Source organism: Camelus dromedarius, chromosome 3 (assembly GCF_036321535.1).
Source record: "Camelus dromedarius isolate mCamDro1 chromosome 3, mCamDro1.pat, whole genome shotgun sequence".
In the NCBI taxonomy this organism is placed as follows: Eukaryota; Metazoa; Chordata; class Mammalia; order Artiodactyla; family Camelidae; genus Camelus; species Camelus dromedarius.
Genome location: NC_087438.1, coordinates 90891532 through 90912834, shown reverse-complemented (window position 1 = coordinate 90912834; position 21303 = coordinate 90891532). Strand labels below are relative to the sequence as shown.

Here is a 21303-nt window from a genome sequence, read left to right as displayed (position 1 = left end):
AAGGAGAAATAAATTTAATCTCTATCTACCTAAAACATCACACCAAAATAAACTCTAGGTGGATCAAAGATTTAAATGTAAAAAGTTAAACTACAAACATACTATAAGAAAACATAAAATATTTACTAAAAATCTTGAATTGAGGAAGACTTTTCTAAGTGACAACAACAACAAAAACCCAGATTTATTATATATATACATATACATACAGAGAAACCATATACATATATAAATATATGTGTATATATGTTTATAAATCTACCATGACAAAGTAGATTTTAGAGCAGGAATGTAAAGCAAATTTCATCAGTGAGAAAATCTTTAACATAATTCATTCCTGTTCTCACTAAAAGATTAAAAAAAGAAAAGCGGTTTTATCATCTCATTAGGTGTAGAAAAAGAAAACGATTAGAAGACTATAAATGGATAGAATCTTTCCTAATCTGAATAAGGATATTGTGCAGCTTTTTTGACGTTTAGCTGTCAGCTTCATTCCTGCACTGGTGTTTTCTCTATCACAGGGGGCTGGAAGCCTGACAACTGTACTTCCCATGTTCCCTTGCTGTGCTTTGTTTAGATTCTGCCAGTGGGAGACAATGGAAAGGATTAAAAAGGTGGCAAAAGAAGAGGAGCCATTTGTTTCCTTCTGTTCCTGGCTCGAGCAGCAGGAGCAGCAGGAGCAGCTGTGTCCCAGCTGCCCAGAAGCACGGTATACCTGGGCTCTGTGTAAACAGCACTTTTACCTTTTTGCTCCTTAACCTTTCCAATGATTTTGTACTTAGTTCCCTGTGTTAACCTCCCTCTAATATAACTTATGGTTTCTGTTTTCGAAACTGGGTAACAACTGATACAGGCATCCACCAGACTCTGCTAGAAACATGGTTATTAGTAATGGTTAGGGAGAGGAAGAGGGGAGGTTGGGGAGCATGAGTGTTCTCTGGTGTCTCTTCATACAGGATCAGGGCCCTGCCCTTATAACCTCATTCAACCTCAATTACTTCCTTAGAGGGCCTTCTCTAAATACAGCCACTTCTAGGGGTTAGGGCACAATATGAATTTGAGGGGGACACAAACATTCATTCCGTAACAAGAGTATATGCCCTGAAAGAGGGTGAGAGGCTAGGCTGCTGGTGTTTGCACTCTAGAAAAAATGAGGTATTCCTAATTACCTTCAGAGCCAAGTGTCCTTTACTTAAGGGAACAGAACCTCTGAATAACTCAGATAAGAGCCTTACAGAAACCAAAGACCAAAGCTAAAATTCTGATAGACTTCATGGGAACCAGAAAGCTACCAGGAGCCAAGGCTGCTCTCTGCTTATGGTCTATGGGGCAGATTCTTTACACGCTGCTGTAGGTTGGGCAGACAACAAAAGACACGTCAGACACAGCTGCTAACCAGGAAGATGGTATGTACCTCTAACAAACACTGCACTCATTCATACAGTTACTACACTACCAGTAAGATAGTGGGTGCCATTGTTAATTTTAAAAATTCATTTTCCAAACTTCTCTGTACCACCTTTAATTCCAGCATTCTAGAAATTGGTGAACTATACCATATTTGAAAGACACTGGACTTCAATAACCCAAATAAACACAATTTTTCAGTTTTATACTTGGTAAGAAAAGTTGCCAGTAGAGATAAATATAAAAAGTTCAAAATAAAATCAAATTCTATAAATTAACGTTCAATTTGTTTTACAAAACAAACGTATTCAATCTGACAATGAGTCATGAACTACCAAATATAGAAGTTAGATTTCATGACCATAAAGTTTCTACTTATTTATAATACCACATCTTGCAAAGGGATTTTCTTTAAAATTGTCGTTAATATTACTAATGGTAATGATGCCCCTTATAATTGGCCAGCTCCTAAACTGACCAATATTCTATTTGTAGCCAGAATAATGCTAGTACCCCAGGTGAGCTTTAAAGTGGTCTGAGTAATTGTATCAGTCAGGGTTTGATCTGACAAGTAAACCAGTAAGAGCATTTATTTGGTAAGTAGAGGTGAGTTTGTGGTGATGTTCCTTTGGCTTTTCCTACTTCAGGAGTAAAGTAACCAATGTGGGGCTACTGCTAGCTGCTGAGTATGTCTATTCCAACTGTGCCTACCAGAACTGGACAAATAACCATAGGGTGAATTCAAGAGTCTACTGAGCTTGCTGTGAAGTGGACTGGAGCCAAAATCCCATTAAACACCTGACCTTCATAAGCGTCTGCTCTGACTGCTGGACCATGTGGTGATTTGGTTCTCTAGGAGTTAGTGCCAGTTTAGAGCCAATGTGCCATAATTTCCACAGTTTGGTTATTCCACCATCTGCAATGCACATCACCCTGGTAAATAACTGCAGGTCCCTTTGGGTAAGTTTAGGAGGAAGATTTACAGTGTATATTCTGGGCTGTACATCAGGATTGTTCCTCTGGGGAACCTGATCTCTCTTTTATTCAAGGATCTCTGGATCTGTGAATTAGCACAAGTCTGGGAATTGGTTCAGGAGCCAAGACTCTCTACTGTGTGATTCATGTCAGACTTCAGCTCATCAGACACAGAGTTTCCTGCTTATTCAAATCATACTAAATACAAATGACACTAACTCACTATACTAAAGTAAGACTTCAGCACATTGCCTGTCTAATTCAGACCTAGGAACACCACGAGCAATTGGCCAACACCAAAGATCTCTGAGGGTCAGCTCGTTCTGAGTACCACTGTGGCTTTGCTCTCCATTATATTAACCACGCCTACCTTGTCTACGGCAGTTAAGCAGTGCAATTTGGTCCTTTTCACCCCAGGAACCTATCATCCTCTGCTTCCAGGTTTCAGTGAACAATCAAGCAAACTATTAAAGCCACTCTTAGTTTCCTGAACTAACATAGTGGATCCAGAATTTCTCCTTTGTGCACACAAATCTATAAATTTGGTCTGATTCTACTTTACATTCTTTCCACCCTGATCCAAAGGGTCCCAAACATATTCCACATGTTTTTAATCAGTCAAAATTGACAAAAGCTCACTATTCTTTTGGTGCATTTGGTTCCTTCTCATGGGTCTTTTTGTAACTGACCTCCTGAGGCCTGCCAGGGTTTAAGTCTAGTTCTAGGTGGAAAAACAATAAGAGATGGTGGGGATAGGTCCAAGGAGGCTCTGCCTCCTGCAAAGCCACTCTCAGGTTCTTCAGGCAAAGGGACACTGACCTTTTACTGCAGGTAGAAGGGCTACTTCTATTGCAAGAGAAGGCTTGGCTGAATTGAAAGGTCAGGGGCCAAGCTTCATCCAAATCTACCCATAAAGTCTCTATGTCAAATTTCAAAGTCCTCTTCTTTCCAAGCAATGCCCTAACTTGAACAAAAAAGACCCCGAGGAGTGGTAAATTCCATTTGCCTTGCAATTCAATCACCCACAGGATTAGCCTTTTGTTTGTTTTTGAGAAAATTTTCAGAAACTCTGCTACTGCAAGAGATAGAGTTCCTTTTAGGGCAGTCACAAACAAGTTTGTGATTGAGTGTCCCTAGAACTTCCTGGCTCGTGGGTACAAATAAAGTCACCACAATATTGAAGACTGAATTCCGTTAGTTTGAAAGCTCTCACATACATAACTATAAAACCGTGCACCTCTTTTGAGGTTTTCTCTTGCAGGCCTACATCTGGGGTTTTTGGAGGTTGTCACATAGTGTCCTAAACCATGTGAGGCCACTCTGGGTGGCACTGCTTTCACTTTGCCCTGGCCTCCACTTGGCTCTAGGCCACCACTCCGGACTCTGAGCGGGCTGCTGCCAGAGCTGGCACCACAGCCCTGCCCTGAACTGCCGCTCTGTGCTCCACCTACGCCACTGCTGACACGGGGGCCATTACTTCACACCCTATGCCTGCCATGCCTGCCATAGCTGGGCCCTCATCCCCTCTCCCTCAGGCTACCATTAATGCTTGGCCTTGCTGCCAAAGTGCCTCTCTCGGTCTCCCCACATGCGCTGCCGCTGGCCCAACTGCTGTCCCTCTACCCAGATGCTCCTTCTGTGTGCCCGCTGCTCCGTCCTACTCCACGGCCAGGACTTCTGCTTTGGGTCCCACTGCAGTCACCCTTTCCTTTGCAGCCACTCAACATCCTTCACCATCACCACCAATCTGCCTTAGGCTGCTGGCGCTCACCTTTCTTTTCTAAAGTGGGTAGGGAGACAGTTTCCTCTTCCCTGTGTTCTGTCCTCTTGTAGAATCCCACCTCAGAGCTCCTTGGGACCTGAGGTGCAACACAGCTTAAACAGTCTTTGGTATTATCCACTTACCTTCCCGTCCTCAGACATTCGTGCGGGCGATCAGGACAACAGAACTTGTGGGAGGCCGAGTCAGAGGCACGGCACTACACCCAGAAGTCCTCTTTAAACCTCAGGCCTCATTATTGAGTTTAGTTTATTGTGCTAGGCTTCTTTCCTTGAGATTATGTCAGATTTCTTCCAGGAGCTACATAATCGACTTCTCTTTTACCCAGTTTCCCACTCAGTAAGAATTCTTGTCATGAACATAGTTCAAATGCTTGGCCTGGAAGATGACTTAACTTGTGGCTCAATTAGTGAATACAAACCGGTCCAGTGGTGTGTGTTGGCCTCACTTCACACTAGAACATCTTAGAGGATAGTCACTCCACTACAGGACTTAAAGCTCTCATTTGGCTTTATCAGGGGGCAATAATCCTTCATTTTAAACATGTATGCATGTATGTATACTTGTGTGGATATGTATCAACAACTATTTATCAAATACATATATTGTGATAGATACTTCAAGTACATCTATGAGCAAAACAAAGATCTCCGTCTTCAAAGAGTTTACATTTTAGTGGGGAGACAGACGATAAATAACAAATACATAAATAAACAAATAAATAAATAAATAAATAATGTATTAGCAGGTGATGACTGCAGGAAAAAAGTAACAGTAGAACAGGATGAGGAAAATCTTAAGTGCCACTGGGGTGTGTGTGTGCACGTGTGTGAGTGTGCATTGCACGCGTGGGCACAGTCGTAGTTAGGGCAAGTCTCATTGAGAAGATTCCCTCACTGAGGGAAGAAAAGAAGGGAGAGAGGAAGTTAACTATGCAGAGGGCTTAGCCAGGGCAAAGTTCTTACACAAAAGTGTTCCTGAGGTAATGGAGTAACAGCAAGGAGACCAGTGAGTGAAGGGGAGAGAAAGACACAAGGTCAGAGAGATAATGGGATGCCAGGTTAAGCAGGACATTGAACCTGTTTTAATGGCTTTCACTTTTACTTTGACTAAAATGGGAAGTTATTGGAGGACTTTGAGCAGACAAATGATACGACCTGTCTTACATTTTTAAAGTTCTGTGGCTCCTAACTATGGGGTTTAGGTTAGAGGAAGAGGAATAGCAAAAAGGTTATTAGGTTAGTCCAAATGAGAGAGGAAGGTGGCTCAAACCAAGGTAGTAAACAAGGAGGTGGTGAGTACTCACATTCTGGTAATATTTGAAGGGAGAGTCAAATAGGATTTGCTGACAAATTGGATGTGAGAGATAAAGAGGAGTCAAAGTTAACTCTAAGATTTTCTACTGGAGCAGATGGAAGGAAGACGCCTTCAGGAACTTTCAAGAAGCCAAGATGGGGAAGGCTGCTGATAGCCCAAGTTTGAAGTGTAAGATCTAGAGTTTTATCTGAGGTCTGTAAAGTATGAGATGCCTATTAGATATTCAAACAGAGATGCTGAATAGGTAGTTGGATTTGTAACTCAGGATTCAAGAGGGAGATCTGGGCTGCAGAGGGACATTTGGAAGTTGCCAGATTAGAGGTGGCATTTACAGCTCAGAGAACAGATGAGATCATCCAGGCAGTGAGTCTGAACAGAGAAGAGAGGGCCTTAGGCTGAGCCTGAGGCACTGCAACACTAACAGGTCAGCCAGAGAATGAGAAGAAATGGCGAGGAGGAGGAAGACTAAGAGAGTGTGGTGTCCTGGAAACCAAGAGAAGAAAGCACAGCAAGGAGGAGGGATGATCAATATCATGAAATGTTGCTGGTCAGGTAAGACGGGGACAGAGACTTGACCATTGGGATGATCAATACGAGGTCACCTGATGGCCTTGACAAGAACAATTTTAGTGGAGTAGTGTAGGCAAAAGCTTCACTGAAGTAGGTTCAGTAGAGGGCAGGAAGGGAAACACTGGAGACGGAATGGCAATTAAGGAGTTTAACTGTAAAGAATTTGGGCAGTAGGTGAAGGGAAAAGTAGGTCAAAAGGAGCTTTTTGTTCATTTCATTAAAGATGGTAAAAATGATAGCATACTTGTTGGCTGATGGAAATGATTTAGTCGAGAGTGAAAAAACTGATAACACGGACTACGGAGCAGGAACGACTGAAGCAATGTCTTTCATTGGGTGAGAGGGAAGAGGATCTAGTACATAAGCACATGAGGGACTGGGCTTTAAAAAGAACACGAATAGTTCATCTATGGTAACAAGCCATTCTGGGGGAGACTTTGTTTTATGTAGAAGATTGTACTTTTTATCTGATTTATAATGTTGGTTATAAGAAAGCCAGATCAATGGGAAGTCAGCTTTCCAAGGTGACAGCTATGCTCCTGCACACTCTCCCCCAGTATTCATCCGGTAGATAAATGCCTGATCCCAGGAGGGGAGGTCATGCCCCAGGCATATTTAGGGAAGGATGAAGGAAGAGGTCTTTAGGGTGGTCACTGACATGTAATTCTGGTTTGAAGATGCTCCTGATTAAAACATCAGGTGGGAATAGAAGAAAGAAAAAACAGTTATGCTTCACGGACTAGAAAGGAAGAAGAAAGAACCATTTTCTATTTTAGGTAAATGGATAGGGTGATGATGAGTCAATAAATTAGCTAAGAAACAGTGCTAGGAAGGAGAGAAAATAATCTGCTATTTTAAGAAAATAGATGGGGCGACAATGATTTCATTACATTAGCTAAGAAATCAGTCAGTACTCATTGTACCTTTCGGGGGGGGGGGCCTGAAAACTTGATTCTTGGACAAATCTAGAAGCTTGGCAGCAAGCAGAGTGAAAGCCAAGACTGGATAAGCGGTGGGATGAAGGTGGACAATGATACTGTCATCTGTACTTGTCTTTCTGAGGGAATCGCTGGGCATGGCATTGAGAAGTTAAGGGTGCCATGGCCCAAACTCGTCCTCCTGTGTCTATGCCAGTCACTTGTCACTGTTAAAGAAGCCTGTTGACATATAAGATCTGGACAGGAAGCAGACAGTGTGTCCTCTGAGACTAAAACACGATTACAGGGTACTCATCTGCAACAGACGCATAGCAGAAATGCAAATGCAAGTGTAGTAATGTGTGAGTCTTCACTTGCATTCATTTTGTTTAAATTTCATTTAGCAATAGCTGTTTTCCTTGACTGTCATTATCAAATGATGCAAATAATATCTAATGTATTAAGAACTTACAATGTGCCAGGCACTGTTTTTAGTTAAAATGTATTAATTAACTCATTCCAAGTAGGGATTATTATTCTCCCTTTACAGATGAAGAAGTTGAGGCACAGAGAAGTTAGATAACCTGACTGTGCACAGAAAACTAGTGGGTAAGCTGGGAGTCATCCCAGGCAGTCGAGTGGCAAAAGGCAATGTCCCTATCTAATCTGGAATACTCTATCTCAGGACTCAGGGACTTTGGGATTGCTAAGAACTTCTTACTGACTTTGAGTTTGTGCAAAATGTGTTTTATCTTTGCATTATGAGATTCTATTTTAATACTGAAATTCGACAGAGTAGAAATTTCTTGTCTTCACAGAGACATTAAAGTAGAAAAACTCAGCTACTCCTTCTCATGAATCTAAACAATTTCTAGGAGCACTCATCTATGTGAGCATTATGTACTGATGAGTCAGAACTGTCTGAAAGTTTTGGGGAGTGACACATTATTTATATTGCTAGTCACCTTATCACACTAAAATATATAACTTAACACAATGTGTATTGTGAATATTCCTCAGAGTTTAGTTATTCAAATCATTTCTGACTTTAAGTATACATATGAATCAGCTTGCCATGTTCCGTTCAAGACTAGTATTTAACAATAAATAAAATATTAAATTTACATAATTCAGCTCCGGAAAACAGCTGATGGCAAGGAGGAAAAGAGAGCTACAAAAAGAGGGAAAAAATGAGATAGAATAATTCATTTTCACAAGTAAGTAAAAACATTTTCCTCTTTGTAATTGTAGAGGTGAAAAGATGAAACAAAGTCAGAGGATATTCTGTTAGGCATGAAGCTCCTCACCCTGTAAAAGAAGTAGTTCAAGAAAGCTTCTTCCTCTGGAGAGAGGGCGTATTCTGGTAGTGCTTGTTGGTTTTTTCCCCACAGAGAGTGGTCTCACACAAGAGAGTAGCACGTTGTAAACTCTGAGGGCACTTCACATTTCTCACTTCCTGTATATTTTGCACAGTATCTGGAGGTGTACTTTGCATAGTAGAGGGTGTTGCTAATAAATACTGATTTGGCTGGGTGTGATGATTACTTTTATTTGTCAACCTGATTGGCTAAAGGATGCACAGGTAGCCTGTACGACCTTATTTCTAGGTGTGTCTGTGAGGGTGTTTCCAGAAGAGATTAGCATTTGAACCCATACACTGAGTAAAGCAGAGCTTCCTTACCAGTATGACTGGCATCACCCAACATATTTAATACCTGGACAGGACAGAAGGTGGAGGAAGGGCAAATCTGCTCTCTGAGCTGAGACATCCATCTTCTCCTGCCCTCAGACATGAGTGCTCCTGGTCCTCCGGCTTTCAGACTCGGACCAGGACTGACACCATATGGCTCTTCCACTCCCACCCCGATTCTTAGGCCTTTGGACTGGGCCTGAGTGATATCACCTGCTTTCCTGGTTCTCCACCTTGGAGATGGCAGACTGTGGGACTTCTTGGCCCCCATAAATGGCATGAGCCAATTCCTATAATAAATACAAATATTTATGTACATTGGTTCTGTTTCTCTGGAAAACACTACCTAATTTACACTCGTAACAGAATGGATGAGCAGAACATTGAGTCTCAGGTGAAGTACTCCTGGAAACATCTAGAGCTGGGAGACACACAAACAAGTGTGTATAACTTGAGATTACAGTCAAATATACATAGGCAGCGATCATGTATAATTGTGCTCTAGCAATCAGGTACAGCACATGTTTCACAAAAACACCACTTTGAGAATGGCTTGCCCTGAGCAAAATACCAGCAACAGTTCTGCCCTGATTTACTTTGTGATCTTAAATAATTTATTATCTTCTGTCATTCTGTCTCATTTTCTACATCTATAATAGGATGTTCCATCAAGGTGCTATAAAATCACATTAGCTAAATGTGCTATTGCAGACGGAAATAAGTGTTATGTGCTGCTTGCTTGGAAATATTTTCTGAGAGAAAAAAGTCAAAAGTATTTTTTAAACAGGGTCATTCCTAAAACAAATGACATAATTAAGTGCAAGTGTGCGACCAGAGCATTATGCACTGACAGGTTACATTTATAGAAATTCAATACTTCTAAGTAATTCCTGAACCAACCATTACTCAACCATACTGATATAAAATATAGAGGATTTACAGTGATCATCAGCAGAATTAATCAAGACTTTATGCCAACATATACCTACATTACAGTTGCTGTGGCAACCCACAACTTTTCTTTTCCTGCATTGTGTGTGTATCAAAGCCACAACATGTTTCTGCAAATGACATTTATAGCAGCCCAAGTGCTGAGTGCAACAGTTAATGACCCATTTAACTGAATTGTACTTTTTCAGACTTACTTGTTCACTATTGTGGAGGGAAGTAATAAAGCTCTACAGTTTCCGGAAAAAAAATGGCCAGACTTTATTCTTACTGTAAAGGGCCAGAAATTTATTCTTCAGAAAGGGGTGCTGAGGTGCACTTAGAGTGAGCAACAAGTGCGGGGTTATATGTAAGTTGCTGTCAATCAGGGAGCTTCCTGATGCCGGACTTAATTAAATGGTAACTGATGATTTTAAAATCTTGAAATATAACAAGGTTATGGGCTTATTTGCTGGTTTAATATACAATGTTACCAGTAACAATTTTTTTAATATATATTTTGTTCAAGTCACTATGCCTAGATCACAGTGGCTAACAATGTAACATAAATTGCACTTTCTTTTTAAATAAAAACTTTTATCAGAGCTTGGCCAAGATGGCAGAGTACTGGAATACTGCTCAGCCATAAAAAAGAATAAAATAATGCCATTTGCAGCAACATGGATGGATTTAGAGATCGTCATTCTAAATGAAGTAAGCCAGAAAGGAAAAATACCATATGATATCACTCATATGTGGAATCTAAAAAAAAAAAAAAAAAAAAAAGAGGACACTAATGATCTCACCTAAAAAACAATCTTATTGTTACTGGGGAAAGGGGTCGGGAAGGGATAAATTTGGGAGTTTGAGATTTGTAAATGTTAGCCATTATATATAAAATAGATTTCTAAAAAAAATTTCTTCTGTATAGCATAGGCAACTATATTCAATATCTTATAATAACCTTTAATGAAAAAGAATATGAAAACAAATATATGTATGCATGTGCATGACTAGGACATTGTTCTGTACACCAGAAACAGACACACTGTAACTATACTTCAAAAACAAAACAAAACAAAACAAAACAAAACAAAACAAAACAGATAGCAGAGTAGGAAGACTCTGAGCTTAACTCCTCGCAAAGGCACACCAAAATTACAACCATTTACAGAACAACTATTGATAAGACTGGAATCTAGCAGAAATAATGTACAACTAAAGTTATAAAGAAGGAACCACAGTGAGGTGGGTAGGAGGGGAAGATGCGGTATAGTAAAGACTCATTCCCTGAGTGGGTGACCCACAAGTGGGAGGATAATTACAATTGCAGAGGTTCTCCCCAAGGAGTGAGAGATCCAAACACCACGTCGGGCTCCCCAGCCTAGGGGTCCTGCACAGATGAGATGAGTCCCCAGAACGTTTGGCTTTGAAGGCCAGTGGGGCTTACATTCAGGAGACCCAGAGGGCTGTAGGAAATAGAGGCTCTCCTCTTAAAGGGTGTACACAAAATCTCATACACTCCAGGACCCAGGACACAGGCAGTAATCGAAAAGGAGTCTGGGTCAGAGCTATGTGATGTACTTGGAGAGTCACCAGGAGAGGCAAGCACCATTTTGGAATCCTCCCTCTAGCTTACTAGCATCAGGACCTGGCCCTGCTCACCAGCCTGTGGGCACCAAAATGGGAATGCCTCAGGCCAAGCAACTAGCAGGGCAGGGATACAGTCCCACCTACCAGCAGGCAGGCTGCCTTAAGACTCCAAGTCTACAACAATCCTGGGGCATGGCTCTGTCCATTAGAGGGCCCAGGACCTGGGCCATGCATCACTGGACAGGCAGTAGCCCTGAGAACCATAGGGCCCTGCATCCACAGACCCTGGGACCCAGCTCTGCCTACCACTGAGTTGGCACTAGCCCTGGACCCCATAGGCCTTGCCCCACCCACCAGTGGGCCAACACCAGCTCTGGGACCCCCAGGCCCTGCATCCAGAGCCCCTGGAACCCAGCTCTGCCCAGTGTTGGCAGGCACCAGCCCCAGGATCTACTGGGCCCAGACCCCATCAACCCAGCAGGGAGACACCAGCCCCAGGAACCCCATAGTCCCATAGTCTTTAGTGGCAGGACACAGCCCATCCTTCAACAGGCCAATAGCAGCTGTGAGACACCATGGGCCCCTCAGCCAGATGCCCCTGGATCCAGTCCCATGCACCAATGGGCTGACACAGCTTTAGGACACTCCAGACCCTGCTGCAAGCTATGTCAGGAACTGGCTTCATTATGTTCTGTGCAGTCCTAAGAGGGAAGTTTATAATGATACAAGCCTACTTCAGGAAACAAGAAAAATTTCAAATAAACAACCTAACCTTCCGTCCAAAGGAACTAGAAGAACACTGACAAAACCCAAAGTTAGTAGAAGAAAAGAAATCATAAAAATTAGAGCAGAAACAAATGAAATAGAGACTAAAAAAATCCATAGAAAAGATCAATGAAACTAATAGCTGGTTCTTTGAAAGTATAAACAAAACTGATAAACATTTAGCCAGACTCATTAAGAAAGAGAGAGGGCGCAAATCAATAGAATCAGAAATGAAAAAAGAAAAGTTGCAACAGACACCACAGAAATACAAAGGAGCATGAGAAATTAGTATGAACAACTATACACTAATAAAATGAACGACCTGGGAGAAATGGACAAATTCCTAGAAATGTACAACCTTGCAAGTTTGGGACAGAAAGAAACAGAAAATATGAACAGACCAATAACCAGTACTGAAGTGGAATCACTAAATGAAAAACCCCCAACAAACAAAAGTCAATGACCAGATGGCCTCACAGGTGAATTCTACCAAACATTTAGATAAGATTTAACACCTATTCTTCTCAAACTATTTCAAAAAATTGCAGAGGATGAAACAATTATTAACTCATTCTAAGCGGCCAGCATCACCCTGACACCAAAACCAGACAAAGAGATCACAAAAAGAAAATTACAAGCCTTTGACTTCAGACTATACTACAAAGCTACAGTAATCAAAATAGTACGGTACTGGCACAAAAACAGACATATAGATCAATGGAACAGAATAAAAAGCCCAGAAATAAACACATGTACTTATGGTCAATTAATCTAAACAAAGGAGACAAGAATATACAATGAAGAAAAGACAGTCTCTCCAATAAGTGGTGCTGGGAAAACCAGACAGCTACATGTAGAATAATGAAATTATAATCTCTTATCACACTGTATACAAAAATAACTCAAAATGGATTAAAGACCTATACGTAAGACCAAAACCATAAAACTCATAGAAGAAAATATAGGTGGAACAATGACATAAATCACAGCAGTATTTTTTCTGAAATGTCTAAGGCAAAAGAAATAAAAGCAAAAATAAATAAATGAAACCTAATTAAACATAGTTTTGCACAGCGCAGGAAACCACTGACAAAACAAGAAGTCAGCCTACTGAATGGGAGAATGGGAGAAAATATTTGCAAATGATATAACCAAAAAGGGGTTAATGTACAAAATATATAAATAGTTCATACAATGCAATGTCAAAATAAAATAAAAAAGTCTATTAAAAAATGGGCAGAAGATATGAAAAGATTTTTTCTAAAGAAGACATAGAAATGGCCAACAGACACATGAAAAGATGTTCAACATTATTAACCATCAAAGAAATGTAAATCCAACCACAATGAGATATCACCTCACACCTATCAGAATGCCCATCATTAAAAAGTCTGTGAACAATAAATGCTGAAGGTGTGGAGAAAAGGGAACCCTCCTACACTGCTGGTGGGATATAAACTGGTGCAGCAACCATGGTAAACAGTATGAAAGTTCCTCAAAAAACTAAAAATAGGACTACCATATGACCCAGCAATTCCACCCCTGGGTATATATCCAAAGAAAACAAAAACACTAATTTGAAAAAACACATGTACTCTAATGTTCATAGCAGCATTATTTATAACTGCCAAGATATGGAATCCACCTAAGTGCCCATCATCCAATGAATGGTTAAAGAAGAAGTGATATATAAATATATACGATGGAAAATTATTCAGCCATAAAAAGGAATGAAATTTTGCCACTTGCAACAACATAGATGGACCTGGAGGGTATTATGCTTAATGAAATAAGTCAGACAGAGAAAGACAAATACTGTATGATATCACTTATATGTGGAATCTAAAAAATAAAACAAACTAGTGAATATAACAAAATAGACTCATGGATATAGGGAACAAACTAGTCGTTACCAGTGGGGAGAGGGAGGAGGGGAGGGACAAGATAGGGGTAGAGGATTAAGAGGTACAAACTACCATTTATAAAACAAATAAGCTATAAGGACATATTATGCAGCACATGGATAGAGCCAATATTTTATAATAACTTAAAATACAGTATATAGTCTGTGAAAAGTTTGAGTCACTATATTCCATACTCAAAACTAATATAATATTGGCAAATCAACTATAACTCAATTTACATAATATACATATATACAAAAAGGCACACAAATTTCAAGTGTGCAAGCTCAATGCATTTTTACAAAGTAAACATTGTGCAATCCCCACTTAGATTAAAATATAAAACATTACTAACACCCTAGCAGCTGTTTCCAGTATGGGCTAATACAAATAGTAAAGCTGTGACCATTTTTGTACATCTTTTGATAAACATAGTTCCATACCTCAGAGTGCATAATGGATATGCATGTGTCCAGCTTTAGTAAACACTGCCAAAGTGTTGTACCATTTTGCATTCCTTTCAGCAACATATGAAAATTCCAGATGCTCCACATCTTTTCCAACTCTTGGTACTTTTGTCATTTAGATTTTATTTATTATGGTGGGCACATAGTCATATAGCCTTGCCATATTTTCCACTTTCATGATGAGTTATATAGTTAAACACATTTTTCATAGTTTTATTGGCTAATTAAATATGCCCTTTTGGAGATGACTTATGTCCATTTTTCTTACATGTTTACATATGGATTTGGAGAAATTCTTTACATATTTTGGGTATGAATCAGACATATGTCCTGCAAGTATCTTCTTCCACTCTGTAGCTTGCCTATTTACTTTCTTAATGTGTCTTTGGCAAACAGGTTCTTAAATTTAATGGTGCCCAATTAATCAAATTTTCTTCCTTTATGGTTAATGTTTTTTGTGACCCAGTTAAGAAGTTTTTGCCTACCCCAAAGTCATTAAGATATTCTTTTGTCTCCCTTTAACAGCGTTATTCTTTTCTCCTTTATGTCTAGATCTATACAAACTTTGGAATGGGTTTTTTAGTATGGTGTGAGATACGGTCTGAGATTGTTTCCATATTGATATTCTTTTTACCCACTGTCATTTACTGAAAAGAACATCTTTACTAAATCATGTTTTTGAGACAATATATAAGAACATATTCAGAAAATGTCTTTAAAAGGAGAACTGTATACAATTAGGTGGCAAATTTGAAATGCTCTATATTGTCAGTACAGATTGTAAAAGAATGTTAGTTTTTCCCTAGACTATGGGTTGGTAAACTTTTTATGTAGAGTAAAATAGTAAATATTTTAGGCTTTGTGGTTCATACAGTCTGTGTTGTAACTCCTCAGTGTTTCTACAGTGTTCTGCTGTACCAAGGAATTAACCACAGACAACACCTAAATGCACGGGCATTTCAATCAAACTACATTTACAAAAACAGGTGCAAGGCTGGATTTGGCCTGATGGCCATAATTTGCCAACTCCTGCTCTAGACTGTTACAAAATTACCAAGTAATTATATGTTTCTCTAGTCCCTTGCATCAGAGAAAACCTTATGTAAGAATAGGCCTTAGGCAGCCTGACAGTCTGTGCTTGGGAACTGTTCACAAGAGTTGCTACTGATAATCATCCAGTCTAAGCCAGCTTAGCTCGTTCCTGAGTATCAATAATAAGATGGAGTGAATCAGTATCAGCTTCTCAAGTGAGTCATCAGGCAGTTATGCAGTGAGCTCTCAGAACAGTTGGGAAGAATCAATGTGGTATAAAGTTCCCTGAGATGAGAGGGAATAGACTTCCTGAAGAGCTTGATTGGATCATCCTCCTAGTCAGGTCATTTCATTGGCAGTTTGACATCTCTGCAGGGACTTGAAGATCAGGAAGGTTTGCATGTAAGACTGGAAACCCTACTGCATCCCCTGCTGCAAATATAAATGAGCAAAGTCCTCTATGTGAACTAAAGGAGACTGTATCCTCGCCCTATGTCAATGGCTTGTTTCTGTCAATCACTTCACAAACCCTTAAGACAGCTACGTTTCTGGCTACAGAATATGACCTTCCTTGTAAGTGACTATCAGAAATGGGTCTAAGCCATACACTGATCAACCATAAATCAGGAAAAGCTATCTGTAGTCTGAATGGTTTAAACACTCAACATTTTCCCCCTCTGAAAATGTTATTTGTGCACTTCTTGATATGTTATTACCAGGTAAACACTGTCATTTTTGTTACAGGTCTAAACAGAAAAGTGAAGTTGTCAACACATTTTGTTGAAGGTTTTAGGCTTTAGTATTTCTCATTTAATTGTCAAATTTCCATTTGCAATTTATCTATTTTAATTAACTAACCCATCATAATTTTTAAATGATGGTTTGAAACATCACTGAAGGATCAGTGAGAAGTAAATCAAATTTTACTCAGGTATTGCTTAATCAATTACAGAATTTTAGAGATAAGAGCAGTGGACATCTTGGCTGCTGCCAAACATTCTATTAAGTCTTTCTGGAAACTTCTCTTCCTCCTCCTAAGTTCCTCACCTACACACAGCTGTTCGAATCAGAAACATTCAATTGTTCCCTTCATCCAAATAAGGCCAACAAACTCTGTTCTCAGTTTGGAATTGGGACCAAGGAATTTTAACCTGAGCATATCTGCTCTCTTCAACAGACGAGATGTAAACTCAGGAGTGTTTGTAGTTATTTTCCTCATTTGAACTGAAAAATGGAGTGAGCTGGATAGCAGCAATACTAAAGAACGTAGCAGATGCAGAGGTAAGGGTGAGGGCATCCCTGGATTGCCTATAGTGTTCCAGACTGTCACTGAAGCCCAGCTCCAATCTAAGTCTATGAGACACAAATTTGTTCTTTAAACCAATTCCCTCTTTTTTTTTTCTCTCTTCTAGTTAAAGAGGGCTTCTATTATTTACAATTAAAATATGTGTAACTGCTACATCACCTGGTCCACAATTCTCATGGTACAGGAAAAGAAACAGAAATCCAAGGATGATAAATGATTTGTTCAAAGACCTAATTTTCAGTGACAGAGCTGTGACTAGAACCCAGTTTCCTGCTTCCTCCTCGGTAGGCTTTTCTCTGATGTTAGATGAACATTCATTGAATGAACAAATGACCCCATGAATTAACTCACTTTGAATCTCAACTCATAGTTCTTTTCTAATGGGTTTGCCATCTTCTTTTGGTCTGAACAAGTAACGAACTGTCTCTGAGGTACTTACTTCCCAGAAGAGAAACACCCAGCTTTAAAGTTCAGCTTCTCCTGCTCAAGCAGTTTGAGCTAATTATGGAAAAGCCTTATTTGGTGCATGGATTCTGTGCAGTGCCCAGATGTCCCCCTCAGAAGGAGACAGACATTTCCCTAGCTCCTGGGATTGTCTTGCTATTTCTAGGAGTTGTGCCACCGAAGGGAACTGCCTCGCTAAAGTTACACCTCTTCCCTGGGGTGGTCCACCTTCAATGACTATTGATACCAAAGGACAAAAGCCTCGTCCCCTTGCTCAGTTCAAGGCAATTCTGAAGGCCATTTCAGCTCTAGGTCTCCTTTGCAGCTGAATCACAGTTCCAACAACTCCCTCTTCCCAGTCTTGCTTCTCTCACTCCCTCATGGGGGTTATTCCTGACTGTACTCCTTAATTTAAACCTCCTGCATGCAAAACTCTATCTCAAACTCCTTCTCTAGGAATCTCACGTAAAACAACAGCCCTTTCACCCTACTGCCAGAGTAAAAGATAAGAGGAGAAAAAAAAAGCTACAAAGAAGTTTGTGGCAGAAAGCTTAAGATTCCCCAAACTTCTCCTGCCTCACAAAGTCCTATCTTTTTCATTCCATTTTTCAGATGCTGTTAGGTATATCTGTTTATCCTTTAAGAGATTAAAAGCTCATTATCTTGTATATTTATTATATTTTATAAACCAATTTTTAATAAATTATTTTTATATTCTTAAAACTCTATTTATTCCTGGGTAGCACTAATTACACTATAATTGCCTACATCCTGAGAGTTTTCCCTGCCAGATTGTTGTCTTTGAATCTCTAGTACCTATCTTTGAGACTGATCCTACGAAATTTAGTTAATGTTGGTTGAATAAATGGAGAGACTGCATTCAGCTAAAACTAGGAAAAAGACTATAGCAAGAAAAATATTCTAAATTGAAGGTCTGAATCACATGTTATTGAATAAGATTTCTTATTCTCAGGAGCTCTGAGATAGTAACAATGGATTGCCAGAAGGACATTTTAGAAACAATTTACTTCTTCATCTGCTGATGAATATTTGGGTTATTTCTACTTTGGGGCCATTACAAATAAGGCTGCTATAAATAAGTCTTTTTGAAAAACTTGAGAAATGATTGATGCATAACATTATATTAATATCAGGTATACAACATAATGATTCAATGAATATATTGCAAAATGATCACCACATTAAGTCCAGTTAATATCCATCACCACACATAGTCACAAATATTTTTTCTTGTGATGAGAACTTTTAAGATCTACTCTCTTAGCAACTTCCAAATATACAACACAGTATAGCTACAGTCACCATGCTGTACATTATATCCCCAGGACTTTTATCTTACAACTGAAGCTCAGACTTTTTGATTCCCTTCACCCATTTCACCCACCCCTCAAACCCAGACTCCTGCAAACACCCATTACCATGAGTTTGGGTATTTGGGGGGCTTTTTGTTTTATTTTCTTCTTAGATTCTACATACAAGTGAGATCATCTGGTATTTGTATTTCTCTGACTTATTAGCATAATGCTCTAAAGGTTCATCCATGTTGTCACAAATAGCAAAATTTTTTATGGCTGAATAATATTCCATTGTATATATGCATGCACATACATATATACATTTATACACATATACACATACACACAACATTTTCTTTATCCAGTTATCCAGTGAAGACACTTATGTTGCTTCCACGGCTTGGCTATTGTAAATAATACTGCAATGAACATAGGGGTGCATACATTTTTTCCAGTTAGCGTTTTCATTTCCTTCAGATAAATACTCAGAAGTGGAATTGCTGTATCACATGGTAGGCCTATTTTTTTTTCAATTATTACATTTTGGGTATACAGCATTACACGTTGACATCCGTATACACTAAAGTGATCTCCACCACAAATTTAGTTACCATTCATCATTATACAGTTGGCCCCCTTCACCATTTCACCCACTCCCAACCCCTTCCCCTCTGATAACCATTAATCTGATCTCTGTATTTATGAGCCTGTTTTTTGGTTTGTTTGTTTGTTCTGGTTTTTTTTGATTCCATATATGAGTGAAATCATACAGTGTTTGTCTTTTTCCATCAGACTTATTTCATTTAGTGTATACGTTCAAGGTCCATCCATGTTGTTGCAAATGGCAGAATTTCATTATTTTTCAACTGAGTAGTATTCCATTGTGTATATATGCCACATCTTCATCCATTCATCCATCGATGAACACTTAGGTTCTTTCCGTATCTTGGCTGTTATAAATAATGCTCCAGTGAACACAGGGATGCATCTATCTTTTTGAATTAGTATTTTTATGTTCTTTGGATAAATATTCAGAAGTGGAATAGCTAGGTCATATGGTAGTATTATTTTTAATTTTTTGAGGATCCTCCATACTGTTTTCCACAGTGGCTGTACCAATTTACATTCCCACAAGCAGTGCAAAGAGTTCCTTTTCTCCATGTCCTTGCCAAGACTTGCTATTTCTTATCTTTTTTATAATAGCCATGCTAACAGGTGTGAGATGATAGCTCATTGTAGTTTTGATGTGCATTACCCTGATTATGAGTGATGCTGAGCATCTTTTCATGTACCTGTTGGCCACCTGAACGTCTCCTTTGGAAAAATGTGTACTCATTTTAAAATTAGATTGTTTCTTTTTTTTTGCTATTGATTTGTATGAGTTCTTTATATATTTTGGACATTAACTCCTTAACAGATATATGATTTGCAACTATTTTCTCCTCGAGGATGCCTTTTCATTTTGTTGATGGTTTCCTTTGCTGTGTAATATAAACATGCAAGTCTTTGTATGGATAAATGCTTTTATTTCTCTTAGGTAAATACCTAAGAATGGAAAGTATATGCTTAACTTTGTAAGAAATTGCTGAATAGTTTTCCAAAGTTGTTCTGCCATTTTACACTCCTAGCAGCAATGTATGAGAATTTCAGTTCCTCTACATCCTTGCCAAGATTGGTATAGTCACACAGATTCTAATTCTAGCTATTCTAATAGGTAGGTAGTAGTATCTCATTAAGGTTTTAATTTCTTTTTTGTGTGTGTGGTTTTAATTTCTAATGACCAATGATTTTGAGATCTTTTCATGTGCTTATTTTCCACTTGTGATTTTTGATAAAGTGTCTATTCAAAAATTTATCTATTTAAAAAATTGGGTTTTTTGGTATTCTTATGACTAAAAATTCTTCATATTTTCTGGATAAAAGTTCTTTATCAGTTCATGATTTGCAAATATTTTTCCCAGTCTGTGGATTATCTTTTTATTCTCTTAACAGTTACCTTTTGCAGAGCAAAGGTTTTTAATCTTGATAAAGTCCAGTTTATTTACTTTTCTCTTATTATTGTGCTTTTGGTATCATATGTTAGAAATTCTTGCCTAACCTAAAGTCACAAAGATTTCCTCCTGCTACTTCAAGAAGTTTTACAGTATTAGGTTTTACATTTAGATCTATGTTTAAATTGATCTTGAGATAATTTTTGTATATGCTATCAAGCATGGATCAAAGTTTCATTTTTTTCTTTTTGCATATGGATATCCAATTTTACTCTCTTTTATCATAGCTGATTTAACTACTTAAGGACCTTTATTATTCCTCATAAATTTTTGAGTAAGTTCTACCAGTTCCTTATAAAAGTCCTACTGCAATTTTAACTGTGATTACAATACATTTAGAGATCAATTTGGGAATAATCAATAAGAATATGTTTACCAATTATTTCACTGAAACTGTCTTGCTAAAGTCACCAAAGTCACCTTCACATTGGTATTCCTAGTGGAATTTTCATTGTGATCACAATGCAATCACCTCCTCTCAACAAAACACTTTTTTTTTGACTTGGCTTCCAAGACTCTGCATGCCAGGGGTCAACAACTTTTTCTGTAAGGGGACCAGACAGCAATTTCGGGGTTTGTGGATCATGAAGTTTCTGTTGCAATTACTCAACTATGCCACTGTAATGTGAAAGCAGCTATCAACAACACGTAAATGAGTAAGTATGGCAGTGTTCCAATGTAAGTTTATTTACAAAAGAAAGAAGTGGGTCAGATTTGGCTCCTGTGACCCATAGTTTGCCAATCTCTGTTCTACATTCTCCTTGTTTTCACCCTACCTTATTGGAAGCTTCTTCTCTGTCTCTTGTGCTTGTTTCTTCTATTCTTAACTCTTAACGCTGGAG

General features: G+C 38.9%; 1 protein-coding gene across 6 annotated transcripts in view; it reads right to left on the bottom strand.

The window, feature by feature from the left end:
- The window catches only part of LYRM7 (LYR motif containing 7), a 153502-nt gene that overhangs the window by 109715 nt on the left and 22484 nt on the right, over nucleotides 1-21303 (bottom strand). The window contains exon 6 of one of the 6 annotated variants that reach the window (XM_064483820.1): nucleotides 8870-8946. The exons of the other annotated variants lie outside the window; for them this stretch is intronic. The gene's annotated coding sequence lies outside the window, so the exon portion shown is untranslated. The remainder of the gene's footprint in view (nucleotides 1-8869; nucleotides 8947-21303) is intronic. 6 annotated transcript variants of the gene reach the window in all.